Consider the following 17,646-nt stretch of genomic DNA (forward strand, 5'->3'; position numbering starts at 1 on the left):
TCAGAAGTCCATAGAATTGACGTTTCCAATATTTTTTATTGGATATTATATTTACATTTCAGATTTTATCTCCTTACCCCATTCGCACCCCCCACCCAGCATCCCCTATCCCATCCCCCTTCAGCTCCTATGAGGATGTTCCCCCAACTACCCCCCCACTACCACCTCCCCACCCAGGAATTCCCCCCACCTCAGTGTTCAGCTTTCATGGGACCAAAAATCTCCTCTCCCACCTATGCCCAACAAGGCCATCTTCCCCTACATATACAGCTGGAGTCATGGGTTCCTCCCTGTTGTTCCCAGGCTGGTGGTTTAGACCCCGAGGAGCTCTGTTTGGTTGGTTTTGTTCATATCCTCATGGGGCCGCAAACCATTTCTATTCAGTCTTCTCTCTAACTCCTCCATTGGGAACCCCTTGATCAGATCAATGGTGAGCTGCAAGCATCTGCCTCTGAATATGTCAGACTTTGGCAGATCTCTAAGGATACACCTATATCAGGCTCTTATCAGGATGTACTTCCTGACATCCACATCAGTCTACATTTGGTGACTGTACATGGGATGGATACCCAGGGCAAATGGTCTCCAGACAGCCCCTCCTTCAGTTTCTGTCCCACACTTTGTCTTCATATTTGCTCCCTTGAGTATTTTGTTACACCTTCTAAGTAAGACCAAGTCTACACACTTGGTCTTCCTTCTTCATGCGCTTCATGTGGTCTGTGTGTTAAATGTTGGCTATTTCAAGCTTTGGGGCTAATATCTACTTATCAGTGAATAAATACCTGTGTGTTTTTTTGTGATTGGGTTACCTCACTCAGGATGATATTTTCTAGTTAAATTCACTTACCTAAGAATTTCTCTAATTCATTATTTTTATAGCTGAGTAATACTCTATTCTGTAAATGTACCACATTTTTTTTTATCCATTCCTCTGTTGAAGGACAACTGGGTTCTTTCCAGCTTCTGGCTATTATAATTAAGGCTGCTATGCCATATAGTGGGGCATATGTCCATGTTATATGTTGGAGCATCTTCTGGGTATATGCCCAGGAGTGATATAGCTGGGTGATCAGGTAATGCTATGTCCAATTTTCTGAGGAACCAAGAGACTGATTTCCAGAGTGGTTGTACCAGCTTGCAATCCCAACAACAATGGAGGAGTGTTCCTCTTTCTCCACGTCCTTGCCCACATCTATTATCACCTGAGTTTTTGATCTTACCCATTCTGACTGGTGTGAGGTGGTATCTCAGGGTTGTTTAGATTTGCATTTCTCTGATGACTAAGAATGTTGAACATTTCTTAAGGTGCTTCTCTGCCATTCAAGTTTCCTTAGTTGAGAATTCCTTATTTAGCTCTGTACTCCATTATTTAATATGGTTATTTGGTTGTCTGGAGTATAATTTCTTGAGTTCTTTGTATATATTTGATATTAGCCCTCTATCAGATGTAGGAATGGTAATGATCTTTTCCCAATCTGTTGGTTGCCATTTTGTCTTATAGACAGTGTCCTTTGTCTTACAGAAGCTTTGCAATTTGATGAGGTCCCATTTGCCAATTCTTGATCTTAGAACATAAGCCATTGGTGTTCTGTTCAGGAACTTTTCCATTGTGCCTACGTATTTGAGGGTCTTCCCCACCTTCTCTTCTATTAGTTTCAGTATATCTCTTTTAATGTGAAGGTCCTTTATCCACTTGGACTTGAGTTTTGTACAAGGGGATAAGAATGGATTGATTTGCATTCTTCTACATGCTGACCTCCAGTTGAACCAGCACCATTTGATGAAAATGCTGTCCTTTATCCACTGGATGGTTTTAGCTCCTTTGTCAAAGATCAAGTGACCATAAGTGTGCATTAGTTTCTGGATCTTGAATTCTAGTCCATTGATCTTCATGCCTGTCTCTGTATACCAATACCATGCAGTTTTTAATCACTATTGCTCTGTAGTACAGTTTGAGGTCAGGGATGATGATACTTCCAAAAGTTCTTTTATTGTTGAGAAGAGTTCACGCTCTTTTGTGTTTTTTTTGTTATTCCAAATGAATTTGCAAATTGCTCGTTCTATCTCTATGAAGAATTGATATGGAATTTTGATGGGGACTGCATTGAATCTGTAGATTGCTTTTGGCAAGATAGCTATTTTTACTAAATTAATCCTGCCAATCCAAGAGCATGGAAGGTCTTTCCGTACTATGAGATCTTATTTGATTTCTTTCTTCAGAGACTTGAAGTTCTTGTTATACAGATCTTTCACTTGCTTGGTTAGATTCAATCCAAGATACTTTATATTATTTGTGGCTATTGTGAAGGGTGTCATTTCCCCAATTTCTTTCTCTGCCTGTTTACCCTTTGAGTAGAAGAAGGCTACTGATCTGTTTGAGCTGATTTTATATCCAGCCACTTTGCTGAAGTTGCTTATCAGGTTTAGGAGTTCTCTGGTAGATGTTTTAGGATCATTTAAGTATACTATCATATCATCTGAAAATAGCGAAATTTTGTCTTATTCCTTTACTATTTGTATCCCTTTGACTCCCTATTGTCTAATTGCTCTGGCTTTGCTCTGGCTAGGACTTCCAGTACTATATTGAATTGGTAAGGTGAAAGTGGGCAGCCTTGTCTAGTCCCTGATATTAGTAAGATTGCTTCAAGTTTCTCTCAATTTAGTTTGATGTAGGCTACTGGCTTGGTGTATATTGCTTTTACTATGTTTAGGTATGGGCCTTAAATTCCTGATCTTTCTAAGACTTTTAACATGAAGGAATGTTGAATTTTGTCAAATGCTTCCTCACTGTCTAGTGAAATGATCGTGTGTTTTTTTTTTTCTTTGAGTTTGTTTATATAGTGGATTGCATTTATGGATTTCCAAATATTTGACCATCCCTGCATTCCTGGGATAAAGCCTACTTAATCATGATGGATGATTGTTTTGATGTGTTCTTGGATTTGGTTTGTGAGAATGTTATTGAGCATTTTTCTGAAGATCTCTTTCTTTGTTGGGTGTTTGTGAGGTTTAGGTATGAGCATGATTGTAGGTTCATAGAAAAATTTGGTAGTGTATCTTCAGTTTATATTCTGTGGAATAGTTTGAAGGGAATTGGTATTAGGTCTTCTTTGAAGGTCTGATAGAATTCTGCACTAAAACCATCTGGTCCTGGACATTTTGGTGTGGGGAGCTGTTGAATGACTTTGTTTAATGTTTAATGTTCTTTAGTGGTTATGAGACTGTTTATATGGTTTATCTGCTCCTGATTTAATTTTGGTACCTGGTATTTGTCTAGAAAATTGTCCATTTCTTCCAGATTTTCCAATTTTGTTGAGTATAGGCCTTTGTAGTAGGATCTGAAGATTTTTTTTTTATTTCCTCAGTTTCTGTTGTTATGTCTCCCTTTTCAGTTCTGATTTTATTAGTTTAGATACTGTGTCTGTGCTCTTCGGTTAGTCTGGCAAGGGTTTATCTATCTTGTTGATTTTCTCAAAGAACCAGCTCTTGGTTTTGTTGATATTTTGTATAGTTCTTTCTGTTTCTACGTGGTTGATTTCAGCCCTGAGTTTGATTATTTCCTGAAATCTACTCTTCTTGGGTGTATTTGCATCTTTTTGTTTTAAAGCTTTCAGGTGTGCTGTCAAGTTTTAGTGTATGCTCTTTCCATTTTCTTTTTGTGGGCACTTAGAGCTAGGAGATTTCCTATTATTACTGCTTTCATGGAGTCCCTCAATTTTTGGTATGATGTGTTCTCATTTTCATTAAATTCTAAAGAGTCTTTAATTTCTTTCTTTATTTCTTCCTTGACCAAGTCATTATTGAGTAGCGCGTTGGTCAGTTTCAATGTGTATGTGGGCTTTCCATTATTTTTTTCATTATTAAAGACCAACCTTAGTCCATGTTGATCTGATAGGGTGCAAGAGATTATTTCAATCTTTTTGTATCTGTTGAGGCCTGTTTTGTGGCCAATTATATGGTCTATTTTAGAGAAAGTACCATAAAGTGCTGAGAAAAATGTATATTCTTTTGTTTTAGGATTGAATGTTTTATATATATATATATATATATATATATATATATATATATATATATATAAAATCAGTTAAATCCATTTGGTTCATAACTTGTATTAGTTTCATTGTGTCTCTGTTTAGTTCTTGTTTCCATGATCTTCCCATTGCTGAGAGTGGGGTGTTGAAATCCCCCACTATTATTTTGTGAGGTGCAATGTGTGCTTTGAGCTTTAGTAAAGTTTCTTTTCTGTATGTGGGTCCCCTTGCATTTGGAGCATAGATGTTCAGAATTGAGAGTTCATCTTGGTAGATTTTTCCTTTGATGAGTATGAAGTGTCCTTTTTTATATTTTTTGATTACTTTTGGTTGAAAGTTGATTTTGTTTAATATTAGAATTTCTACTCCAGCTTTTTCTTGGGACCATTTGCTTGGAAGATTGTTTTCCATCCTTTTACTCTCAGGTAGTATCTGTCTTTTTCACTGAGGTGTGTTTACTGTATGCAGCAAAATTCTGGGTCCTGTTTATGTATCCAGTCTGATAGTCTACATCTTTTTATTGAAGAATTGAGTCCATTGATATTAAGAGATATTAAGGAAAAAATGGTTGTTGCTTCCTGTTATTTTTATTATTAGAGGTTAATTGTGTTTGTGTAACTATCTTCTTTTGTGGTTGTTTGAATATTACTTCCTTGATTTTTCTAGGTTGTAGTTTCCCTCCTTGTGTTGAAGTTTTCCGTCAAGTATCCTTTGAAGTGCTGGATTTGTGGGAAGATATTGTGTAAATTTGGTTTTGTCGTGTAATATCTTGGTTTCTCCATCAATAGCGAAAGAGACTTTTGCTGGGTATAGTAGTCAAGGCTGGCTTTTGTGTTCTCTTAGGGTCTGTATGATATCAGTCCAAGATCTTCTGGCTTTTATAGTCTCTTATGAGTAGTCTAGTGTAATTCTTATAGGTCTACCTTTATATGTTACTTTATCTTTTTCCTTACTGCTTTTAGTATTTTTTTCTTTGTTTTGTACATTTGATGTTTTGATTATTATGTGATGGGAGGTATTTCTTTTCTGGTCTAGTCTATTTGGAGTTCTGTAGGCTTCTTGTATATTCATGGACATTGTTTTTTTTTTTTTTAGGTTAGGGAAGTTTTTCTGTATAATTTTGTTGAAGATATTTACTGGCTTTTTAAGTTGGGTGTCTTCACCCTCATCTATACCTATTATCCTTAGGTTTGGCCTTCTCATTGTGTCCTGGATTTCCTGGATATTTTGTTTAGGAACTTTTTGCATTTTGCATTTTGCATTTTCTTTGACAGTTGTGTCAATGTTTTCCATGGTATCTTCTGCACATGAGATTCTCTCTTCTATCTCTTGTATTGTGTTGGTGATGACTATGACTCCTGATCTTTTTCCTAGGTTTTGTATCTCCAGGGTAGTCTCCCTTTGAGATTTCCTTAATATTTCTACTTCCATTTTTAGATCATGGATGGTTTTGTTTAATTCCTTCACCTGTTTGGTTGTGTTTTCTTGCCATTTTTAAAGGAATTTTTGTGTTTCCTCTTTAAGGGCTTCTCCCTGTTTACCTGTGTTCTCCTGTACTTCTTTAAGGATGTTATTTATGTTCTTCTTAAGTCCTCTATAATCATCATGAGAAGTGATTTTAATTCTGAATTTTGTTTTTCCAGTGTGATGGGGTGTTCAGGGATTGCTATGGTGGGGGAACTGGGTTCTGATGATGCCAAGTAACTTTGGTTTCTGTTGCTTATGTTCTTGTACTTACCATTTTGCCATCTGGTTAACTCTAGTACTACCTGCACTCACTGTCTCTGACTGGATCCTGTCTTTCCAGTTATCTTGCTTGTGTCAAAACTCCTCACATTCCACCTCACATTCCAGATGTCTCTGTGATCCTGTCATCCTGTCATCCTGTCATCCTGTCATCCTGTCATCCTGTCATCCTGTCATCCTGAGCTCCATCTGTTCTGGGTGCAGTGTCTCCTCTAAGATGTCTCCAGATATGTTGTCTTCATGGGAGCAGACCCTCTAGGTGTCTGCCCCAGCCACAGGGATCAAGTAAGGGGCAAAAGGGAGTGGTATTCTGCAAGAGCAGGGTTGGCGTGCCTGGTGGGTCCTGAGTGCCCACTACTTACAGTTGTAGCTCTGGGGCATAGGGTAGTGGGAGAGTGTTCTTACCCGCTGCTCTGAGTGCAGTGGCTCCTCTAGGATGTCTCAGGATATGGTGTCTTCATGAGAGCAGACCAGCTAGATGTCTGCCCCAGCCACAAGGACTGAACTTTTTTTCAAAGACAGACCATATATGAAAAAATGTGGTGTGTATATCTACATTAACATATAGGAACATCCCATCACCTCAAAAAAAGGAACTCAGCTTGAACATTCACCTAAATACACATATCTCATCTAAGACTATTAGTCTAACAGCTGGTTCAAGGTATTGACATTTCTCTAGCTCTACTGACAAGTTCATTTATGTCTCTTTTTTCCCGGGGTGAGATTTCTGTATCAACACCAGATGAAATGGGACCTGCTTTCTGTGTTCCACCTATCCAAATTCCTTGCTTCGTTGGCTTTTTTGTTTGTTTGTTTGTTTGTTTGTTTTGCTTTGTTTTGTTTGAGACAGGGTTTCTCTGTATAGCCTCAGCTGTCCTGGAACTTACTCTGTAGACCAGGCTGGCCTCGAACTCAGAAATCTGCCTGCCTCTGCCTCCCAAGTGCTGGTATTAAAGGCATGCACCACCACTGCCCGGCTAATTCATTGGCTTTCATATAGAAATAAAATGTATACTTTTCTTTATGTCTTTAGTTGTTCTTATTTTAATATTTACAGCAGCAAAAACTCAGCAGAGGTTGTATCTGCCTGATGAGATACTGTACCTTTAGCATTAAACATGTGTCTAACAAATAATGTACAGTTAGTTTTTAGCATGAAGAAGAGAGCTCAATTCAAAAACTCAAAATAGATAATTGAAATTGTCAGTTTTGTGAATTGTTTATTGGAGGTATGAAAACTGAGAGTACTAGACAAGTGAGATCTACATTTTGACACTGCATTGTTTCCAGCAAAGAATATTTTTCCACTTTAAACAATTTTTATATATATGATACAAATTCACAAAAGTTCATGGATGCAAAGTCATGGAGTATTTCTTGTGTACTCTATGCAGAATAAGATGATGTTGCAAAAATAATTTCCTCACTGAATCAACTATTATTTGAATGGGATTTCTTTTAGTTCTGTTTCAAATTTCTCAGAAGTAAAAATTACAGAAGTTGAAATTAAAGATCCTTAATTTTCTTCTACTTTATGCTATTGATGGGTTCCATTTTTCATGCGGAAAAATGTCTCCTCAGTCACCTGATGGAGACAAGTAAGAGAAAGTGGCAGAGTTAGTAGACAAGAGGATTTACAGAGAGTATGTTATAAAGAAAAGCCACTCTAGAGAAGCCATGGATTGCAATAACTTTCTTGACCTTCAGTAAAAGAATTACATCATTGAAAGCCTGCCTGCTCTAGTTGAAATGGAAGTCTCAAGTCTTGGATCTTTGACCTGTACTCCCTGGATGTTAGCATATAAATAAGACAAACAGGAAAAAAGTTAGTGATGAATGAGGATACAATTTTTCTATAAATGAAAAGCCTAAATTGACTACAATGTTGCCCTTCTACAAAACCTGGCCACAATACATTCTGGATGTGCCTTTGAACAAATTGTAACTCAATTTTCATCTTTAAATTATACATAAAGTGTTCCTACCATGTGAAATTATTAGACCAGTGGAATATATATATATATATATATATATATATATATATATATATATATATATATCAAGCCAATAAGAAAATCCATGTACTTTAACATCTTGGTTAAAAAGATAGAATATCTTTAACTATTTGTTATTTTTTTTTTTATCAATTTATGTGTGATAAAGTTTCATTCCAGGTAACCAAGTGGCACAATATGACTGTCACATATCTGTTGACACAAATGCTAGTGAACATAGGATAAGCATTAACCTTACACAGCACAACATTCTGCAGTTAATTCAATAAAAAAAATTAAATTTGTTTTTTCAAAATATTTTCCCACTTTTGGGGAAAAAAAATGTCTCTACATTTTCATCCCCATAAATTCCAAAGTAAAAAGTTAATTTCATTTTCAAATTATTTCATTTATTTCAATAAAAGTTTACAAAGAGACCCAGTTGTTTAGCAAGCTATGTGAAAGCTCTTACAGGATAAATCTACCTACACCTAGAGCCACATACTATACGGCATCTGTGTATTTAATTTAATGCACCCTGCCCTACCTTGAGCAAAATTTCACCTCTATAATTTATAAAACATTTTTATTGGAGTTTTGTCTCGTTTGGGGAGAAATTTTGTATTATTCACATTTTTCTTCTCAACCTCCAAAATTTTAATTTTCTTATTAAATTTTTCTCCAGTAATTCACATTGTTTAATGTAAATTTACTACCTCAGTATTTCAAAGCACATACTTGCAAAGTTTTCACTGAAATCCCAGAAACTGAACCCTCGGTAAATATGAGACAATATCATCCTGAGTGAGGTAACCCAATCACAAAAAAATCACAAAAGAACACACATGGTATTTACTCACTGATTAGCGGAGATTAGCCCAAAAATCTGAAACAACAAAGATTCAACTACCAGATGACATGAAGCTCATGAAGAAGAAAGAACAAGTGAGGATGCCTAGGTCTTTCTTAGAAGGAGTAACTAAATACCCAAGGGAGCAAATATGGAGACAAAGGGTGGGACAGAACCTGAAGGGGTGGTTGTAGGGAGACCATTCCATCTGGGTATTCATTCCATGTGCAGTCACCAAAAATAGACACTGATAGGGATGTCAGGATGGGAAAGCTGACAGCAGCCTGATAAGGCTGTCTCCTTAGAGGTACTCCAGAGTCTGACATACCCAGAGGCAGATACTCACAGCTATCCATTAATCTGATTAAAGGTTCCCAATGGAGAAGTTAGAGAGTAAACTGAAGGAGACAAAAGGGTTGGTGACCCCCTGGGGAGAGCAACAATACCAACCAGCCAGAGCTCCCCAGGGTCTAAACCACCAGTCTAGGAGCACATATGGAGGGACACATGACTCCAGCAGTATATGTAGGGGAGGATGGCCTTGTTGGGCATAGGTGGGAGACAAGATCTTTGGTACCACGAAGGCTGAACACTGAGTGGGGGGGGGGGGAATCTGAGGGTGGGGAGGGAGAGTGGGGGGTAGCTGGGTAAACACCCTCATAGAAGCAGGAGGAGGGGGGATGGGATAAGGGGTTCCTGGGTAGTGGGGGGAATGTGGTAAGGGGATAAAATTTGAAATGTAAATATATCCAATAAAAGAGGGGGAAAAAAAGAAAAGCGGTTAGAACCAACATCTTTAATAAAATGTCAGCCTGCTTAAAAAAAAAAAAACTATCTCAATACTAAAATTTGTTTTGAGAATTGTATATTGCAGAATGATCAGCCTTGGTGTATCTACTCAACAAGCAAGCTGGGCAGACCTGCTAAACCTCTGAGGTCCTAGAATTCCATCTGGAGGCAGTGAAGACACAGCATCAGAGGCTTATCAATTTGCTCTTCCCCCCACTCCTCTTCTAATATCTCAATGCCCATAATCAGCTTGAAGAAGCTAATGAAGAGTCAGCGCCCCTATTCCCTGGGCTTGGGGACTAAGGTGGTAAATGTTGGGCTGTCTTTCTAGGGAAAAGTAATGGTTTTGTGGGAATAGAGAGGATTAGCTAGGGTTTATTGCATAGCCATAACCAATTAGTAGAAATCTGTACAATTATTATCAAGATGAAGATATAATTTCTTAAATGGCACCAATTTACTTTGTTTACAAATTGTAAGGTTTTCATTGGCATGAGCTTCTTAGTGATATAAGAGTGAGATGGAGGCGGGTAAGTGCACCGAGGAGCCCCCAGACACATTCTGGGGGATCCATAGACCCATAGCCAGCGCTAGCACGCCCCTTCCACCGCTCGCCCCTCCTGCAGTCTGAGCCCTGCTGGTAAGTGCACCCAGGAGCCCCCCAGACACATTCTGGGGGATCCATAGACCCATAGCCAGCGCTAGCACGCCCCTTCCGCCGCTCGCCCCTCCTGCAGTCTGAGGCCTGCGGGTAAGTGCACCCAGGAGCCCCCCAGACACATTCTGGGGGATCCATAGACCCATAGCCAGCGCTAGCACGCCCCTTCCGCCGCTCGCCCCACCTGCAGTCTGAGGCCTGCGGGTAAGTGCACCCAGGAGCCCCCCAGACACATTCTGGGGGATCCATAGACCCATAGCCAGCGCTAGCACGCCCCTTCCGCCGCTCGCCCCTCCTGCAGTCTGAGGCCTGTGGGTGAGTGCACCCAGGAGTCCCCCAGAAACATTCTGGGGGATCCATAGAACCCATAGCCGGTGCTAGCACGCTCCTTCTGCTGCTCGCCCCCCCTCCGGCCTGAGGCCTGCAGGGTCTGAGCCCCAGACCAGACCTCTACCAGGTCTGCAGTTGTGTGGACCCCGGATTCCACCTGAGACATTCTGGAAGGTCCGCTCAACCCAGAGCCACAGAGGAACAACTGAACTCAGAGTGTCAGACAACATACCCTGAGATATCCAAGAGGAGACACTGCACCCAGAACAGCAGACATCTAGCTGGACTGCTACCTTGGAGGCACCATATCCTGAGGCATCCTAGAGATACCACTGTAATCAGGGCAGCTGGAAAAAAATCACAAAGACATCTGGACTCCTAGAAGACCAAACAAAAGCGAGACAACTGGAAAGACAGGCTTCAATCAGAGACAGAAGTACAGGTAACACTAGAATTAACCAGATGGCAAAAGGCAGGCGCAAGAACGTAAGCAACAGAAACCAAAGTTACATGGCATCATCAGAACCCAGTTCCCCCATCATAGCAAGCCCTGAACACCCCATCACACCAGAAAGGCAGGATTCAGAATTAAAATCACTTCTCATGATGATGATAGAGGACTTTAAGAAAGACATAAATAACACTCTCAAAGAACAGATAGAAACCCTTAGAGAGGAAACACAAAAATCCCTTAAGGAATTACAAGAAAATGCAACCAAACGGGAGAAGGAATTAAACAAAACCATGCAGGATCTAAAAATGGAAGTAGAAACAATAAAGAAATCACAAAGGGAGAACACCCTGGAGATAGAAAACTTAAAAAAACGATCAGGAGTCATAGATACAAGTATTACCAACAGAATACAAGAGATGGAAGAAAGAATCTCATGTGCAGAAGATACCATGGAAAACATTGACACAACTGTCAAAGAAAATGCAAAATACAAAAAGCTACTAACCCAAAATATACAAGAAATCCAAGACACAATGAGAAGGCCAAACCTAAGGATAATAGGAATAGATGAGGGGGAAGACTCCCAACTTAAAGGACCAGTAAATATTCTCAACAAAATTATAGAGGAAAACTTCCCTCACCTAAAGAAAGAGATGTCCATAAATATACAAGAAGCCTACAGAACTCCAAATAGTTTAGACCAGAAAAGAAATACTTCCCGCCACATAATAGTCAAAACATCAAATGTACAAAACAAAGAAAAAATACTAAAAGCAGTAAGGGAAAAAGGCAAAGTAACATATAAAGGCAGACCTATAAGAATTACACCAGACTTTTCACCAGAGACCATAAAAGCCAGAAGATCCTGGACTGATATCATACAGACCCTAAAAGAACATAAATGTCAGCCCAGACTACTATACCCAGCAAAACTCTCAATCATTATTGATGGAGAAACCAAAATATTCCATGACAAATCCAAATTTACACAGTATCTCAACACAAACCCAGCACTTCAACGGATAATTGGTGGAAAACTCCATCACAAGGAGGGAAACTACAACCTGGAAAAAGCAGGAAAGTAATCCTCCAAAAACTGTAAAAGAAGGTAGCTACACAAACATATCTCCATTGCCAATAACAAAAATAACAGGAAACAACACTCATTTTTCCTTAATATCTCTTAATATCAATGGACTCAATTCTCCAGTAAAAAGACATAGACTATCAGACTGGATACGTAAACAGGACCCAACATTTTGCTGCATTCAGGAAACGCACCTCTGTGGAAAGGACAGACACTACCTCAGAGTAAAAGGTTGGAAAACAATCTACCAAGCAAATGGTCCCAAGAAACAAGCTGGAGTAGCGATTCTAATATCAAATAAAATCAGTTTTCAACCAGAAGTAATCAAAAAAGATAAAGAAGGACACTTCATATTCATGAAAGGAAAAATGTACCAAGAGGAACTTGCAATTCTCAACATCTATGCCCCAAATGTAAGGGCACCCACATACATAAAAGACACATTACTAAAACTTAAAGCATACATTGCACCCTACACAATAATAGTGGGAGATTTCAACACCCCACTCTCAGCTATGGACAGATCATGGAAACAGAAACTAAATCGAGACACAATGAAACTAACAGAAGTTATGAACCAATTGGACTTAACTGACATCTATAGAACATTTCATCCTAAAACAAAAGAATACACCTTCTTCTCAGCACCTCATGGTACCTTCTCGAAAATAGACCATATAATTGGTCACAAAACAGGCCTCAACAGATACAAAAAGATTGAAATAATCCCCAGCACCTTATCAGACCACCATGGATTAAGACTTGTCTTTGACATGGACAAAAACATCAGAAAACCAACATACACTTGGCAACTGAACAATGCTCTACTCAATGATAACTTGGTCAAGGAAGAAATTAAGAAAGAAATTAAAGACTTTTTAGAATTAAATGAAAATGAGGACACATCATATCAAAACATGTGGGACTGATTGAAAGCAGTACTAAGAGGAAAAATCATAGCTCTAAGTGCTCACAAAAAGAAAGTGGAAAGAGCATACATCAACAACTTGACAGCAAACCTGAAAGCATTAGAACAAAAAGAAGCTAGTATACCCAAGAGGAGTAGACGGCAGGAAATAGTCAAACTCAGGGCTGAAATCAACCAAGTCGAAACAAAAAGAACTATACAAAATATCAACAAAACCAGGAGCTGGTTCTTTGAGAAAATCAACAAGATAGACAAACCCTTAGCCAGACTAACCAAAGGGCGCAGAGACAGCATTCAAATTAATAAAATCAGAACTGAAAAGGGAGACATAACAACAGAAACAGAGGAAATTAAAAAAATTATCAGATCCTACTACAAAGGCCTATACTCAACAAAATTGGAAAATCTGGAGGAAATGGACAATTTTCTAGATAGATACCAGGTACCAAAGTTAAACGAGGAGCAGATAAACCACCTAAACAGTCCCATAACGCCTAAAGAAATAGACACAGTCATTAAAAATCTTCCCACCAAAAAATGTCCGGGGCCAGATGGTTTCAGTGCAGAATTTTTTCAGACCTTCAAGGAAGACCTAATACCAATCCTCTTCAAGTTATTCCATCGAATAGAAACAGAAGGAACACTACCCAATTCATTCTATGAAGCTACCATTACACTCATACCTAAACCACAGAAAGACCCAACAAAGAAAGAGAACTACAGACCAATCTCTCTTATGAATATTGATGCAAAAATACTCAATAAAATTCTCGCAAACCGAATCCAACAACACATCAAAACAATTATCCATCAAGATCAAGTAGGCTTTATACCAGGAATGCAGGGATGGTTCAATATTCGGAAATCCATCAATGTAATCCACTACATAAATAAACTCAAAGAGAAAAACCACATGGTCATATAACTAGATGCTGAGAAAGCATTTGACAAAATTCAACATCCCTTCATGTTAAAAGTCTTGGAAAGATCAGGAATTCAAGGCCCATATCTAAACATAGTAAAAGCAATATACAGCAAGCCAGTAGCCAACATCAAACTAAATGGAGAGAAACTTGAAGCAATCCCACTAAGATCAGGGACTAGGCAAGGCTGCCCACTCTCACCTTACCTATTCAATATAGTACTGGAAGTCTTAGCTAGAGCAATTAGACAACAAAAGGAAGTCAAAGGGATACAGATAGGAAAGGAAGAAGTCAAAATTTCACTATTTGCAGATGATATGATAGTATACTTAAGTGAACCTAAAACTTCCACCAGAGAACTCCTAAACCTGATAAACAACTTTAGCAATGTGGCTGGATATAAAATCAACTCAAACAAATCAGTAGCCTTCCTCTACTCAAAGGATAAACAGGCAGAGAAAGAAATCAGGGAAATGACACCCTTCACAATAGCCAGGAATAAAATAAATTATCTTGGAGTGAATCTAACAAAGCAAGTGAAAGATCTGTATGACAAGAACTTCAAGTCTCTCAAGAAAGAAATTGAAGAACATCTCAGAAGATGGAAAGATCTCCCATGCTCCTGGATTGGCAGGATTAACTTAGTAAAAATGGCTATCCTGCCAAAAGCAATCTATAGATTCAATGCAATACCCATCAAAATTCCAAATCAATTCTTCATAGAGATAGAAAGAGCAATTTACAAATTCATTTGGAATAACAAAAAACCTAGGATAGCGAGAACTATTCTCAACAATAAAAGAACCTCTGGGGGAATCACCATTCCGGACCTCAAACTGTACTACAGAGCAGTAGTGATAAAAACTGCTTGGTATTGGTACAGAGACAGAAAGGACGATCAATGGAACAGAATTGAAGACCCAGAAATGAACCCGCATACCTATGGTCACTTGATATTTGACAAGGGAGCTAAATTCATCCAGTGGAAAAAGGACAGCATTTTCAACAAGTGGTGCTGGCTCAACTGGAGGTCAACATGTAGAAGAATCCAAATTAATCCATTCTTATCCCCTTGCACAAAGCTCAACTCCAAGTGGATAAAGGACCTTCACATAAAGCCAGGTACACTGAAAATATTAGAAGAGAAGTTGGGGAAGACCCTCGAATACCTAGGCACAGGGGAAAAGTTCCTGAACAGAACACCAATGGCTTATGCTCTAAGATCAAGAATCGACAAATGGGACCTCATCAAATTGCAAAGCTTCTGTAAGGCAAAGGACACTGTCAACAAGACAAAACGGCAACCAACAGATTGGGAAAAGATCATTACCAATCCTACATCTGATAGGGGGCTAATATCTAATATTTACAAAGAACTCAAGAAATTAGATGCCAAACAACAAAATAACCCCATTAAAAAATGGGGTACAGAGCTAAACAAAGAATTCTCAACTGAGGAAACTCGAATGGCCGAGAAGCACCTTAAGAAATGCTCAACATCCTTAGTCATCAGGGAAATGCAAATCAAAACAACACTGAGATACCACCTCACACCAGTCAGAATGGCTAAGATCAAAAACTCAGGTGATAGTAGATGTTGGCGAGGATGTGAAGAAAGAGGATCACTCCTGCATTGTTGGTGGGGTTGCAAGCTGGTACAACCACTTTGGAAGTCAGTCTGGCGGTTCCTCAGAAAATTGGACATTGCACTACCTGTGGACCCAGCTATACCACTCCTGGGTATATACCCAGAAAATGCCTCAACAAATAACAAAGACATATGCTCCACTATGTTCATAGCAGCCCTATTTATAATAGCCAGAAGCTGGAAAGAACCCAGATGCCCTTCAACAGAGGAATGGATACAAAAAATGTGGTACATTTATACAATGGAATATTACTCAGCTATTAAAAATAATGAATTCGAGAAATTCTTAGGTAAATGGATGGATCTAGAAAATATCATCCTGAGTGAGGTAACCCAATCACAAAAGAACACACATGGTATTTACTCACTGATAAGCGGAGATTAGCCCAAAAGTTTGAAACAACAAAGATTCAACTACCAGACGACATGAAGCTCATGAAGAAGAAAGAACAAGTGAGGATGCCTAGGTCTTTCTTAGAAGGAGTAACTAAATAACCAAGGGAGCAAATATGGAGACAAAGTGTGGGTCAGAATCTGAAGGGGGGGTTGTAGGGAGACCATTGTGTCTGGGTATTCATTCCATAGGCAGTCATCAAAAATAGACACTGATAGGGATGTCAGGATGGGAAAGCTGACAGCAGCCTGATAAGGCTGTCTCCTTAGAGGTCTCTCAGAGTCGGACATACCCAGAGACAGGTACCCACAACTATCCATTAATATGATCAAAGTTCCCAATGGAGGAGTCAGAGAGTAAATTGAAGGAACCGTGAACCATACGGGCTGGTGGCCCTGTGAGGAGAGCAAGAATACCAACCAGCCAGAGCTCCCCAGGGTCTAAACCACCAGCCCAGGAGCACATAGGGAGAGACACATGACTCCAGCTGTATATGTAGGGGAGGATGGCCCTGTTGGGCATAGGTGGGAGACAAGATCATTGGTACCCTGAAGGCTGAGCACTGAGGGGGGGGGAATCTGAGGGTGGGGAGGGAGGCTGGGGGTAGGTGGGTAAACACCTTCATAGAGGCAGGAGGAGGGTGGATGGGATAAGGGGTTCCTGGGTGGTGGGGGGAATATGGTAAGGGGATAAAATTTGAAATGTAAATATTATATCCAATAAAAGGGGAAAAATAGAAAAGCGGTTAGAACCAACATTCTTAATAAAATGTCAGCCCTCTTTAAAAAAAAAAAAACCTATCTTGATACTAAAATTTGTTTTGAGAATTGTATATTGCAGAATGATCAACCTTGGTGTATCTACTCAACAAGCAAGCTGGGCAGACCTGCTCAAACCTCTGAGGTCCGTGAATTCTATCTGGAGGCAGCGAAGACACAGCATCAGAGGATTGTCAACTTGTACTCCCCCCACCCCTCTTCTAATATCTCAACGCCCATAATCAGCTTGAAGAAGCTAATGATGAGTCAGCGCCCCTATTCCCTGGGCATGGGGACTAAGGTGGTAAATGTTGGGCTGTCTCCCTAGGAAAAAGTAATGGTTTTGTGGGAATAGAGAGGATTAGCTAGGGTTTATTGCATAGCCATAACCTATTAGTAGAAATCTGTATAATTAATATCAAGATGAAGATATAAATTCTTAAATGGCACCAATTTACTTTGTTTACAAATTTTAAGGTTTTCAGTGGCATGAGCTTTTTAGTGATATAAGAGTGAGATGAATATTGTTACTCTCATAGGCATTGTACCAGTATAACACACTTAGGAATACAAAGCTTAGACCCAGTCCTTCTTTAACTTTTTTAACTGATTTGAGATGGTCAGCCTGTGAGTTAAGGGACTATAGCAAATTCATGACTTGGAGTTTATTATAAGGGTGTTCTCTATGTTTTATTTAGAAATAGCTGAGTGGAGTTAACAGGCAACACTCCAGATTACCTTACATGGATAGCTGGTTTTCAAAACATCAGAAATCCTTAGAATTGACGTGACAAACATTTCAGTATTAATGTTCATTTTCATTAGAGACCTGTCTGCTCCGGACAGCTTCCTATGTTAAACTCTAAGAAGAAATTGAGCATCCTTGGAGTTACTCCAGTTGTGGTGAGACAGCCACTAGGCAAGAATTGCCACTTTCCTTCTACAGACAAATTACTGTCCAGAAAAGGACACACTTGCAGAATAGTCGACTGATTATATCTGCCTAGACAGAGTAATCAGCCCTTAATAATTCTGCAGCACTAAGGTCTGTCA

The sequence above is a fragment of the Arvicanthis niloticus genome, chromosome 3, assembly GCF_011762505.2.
Source record: "Arvicanthis niloticus isolate mArvNil1 chromosome 3, mArvNil1.pat.X, whole genome shotgun sequence".
Lineage (NCBI taxonomy): Eukaryota > Metazoa > Chordata > Mammalia > Rodentia > Muridae > Arvicanthis > Arvicanthis niloticus.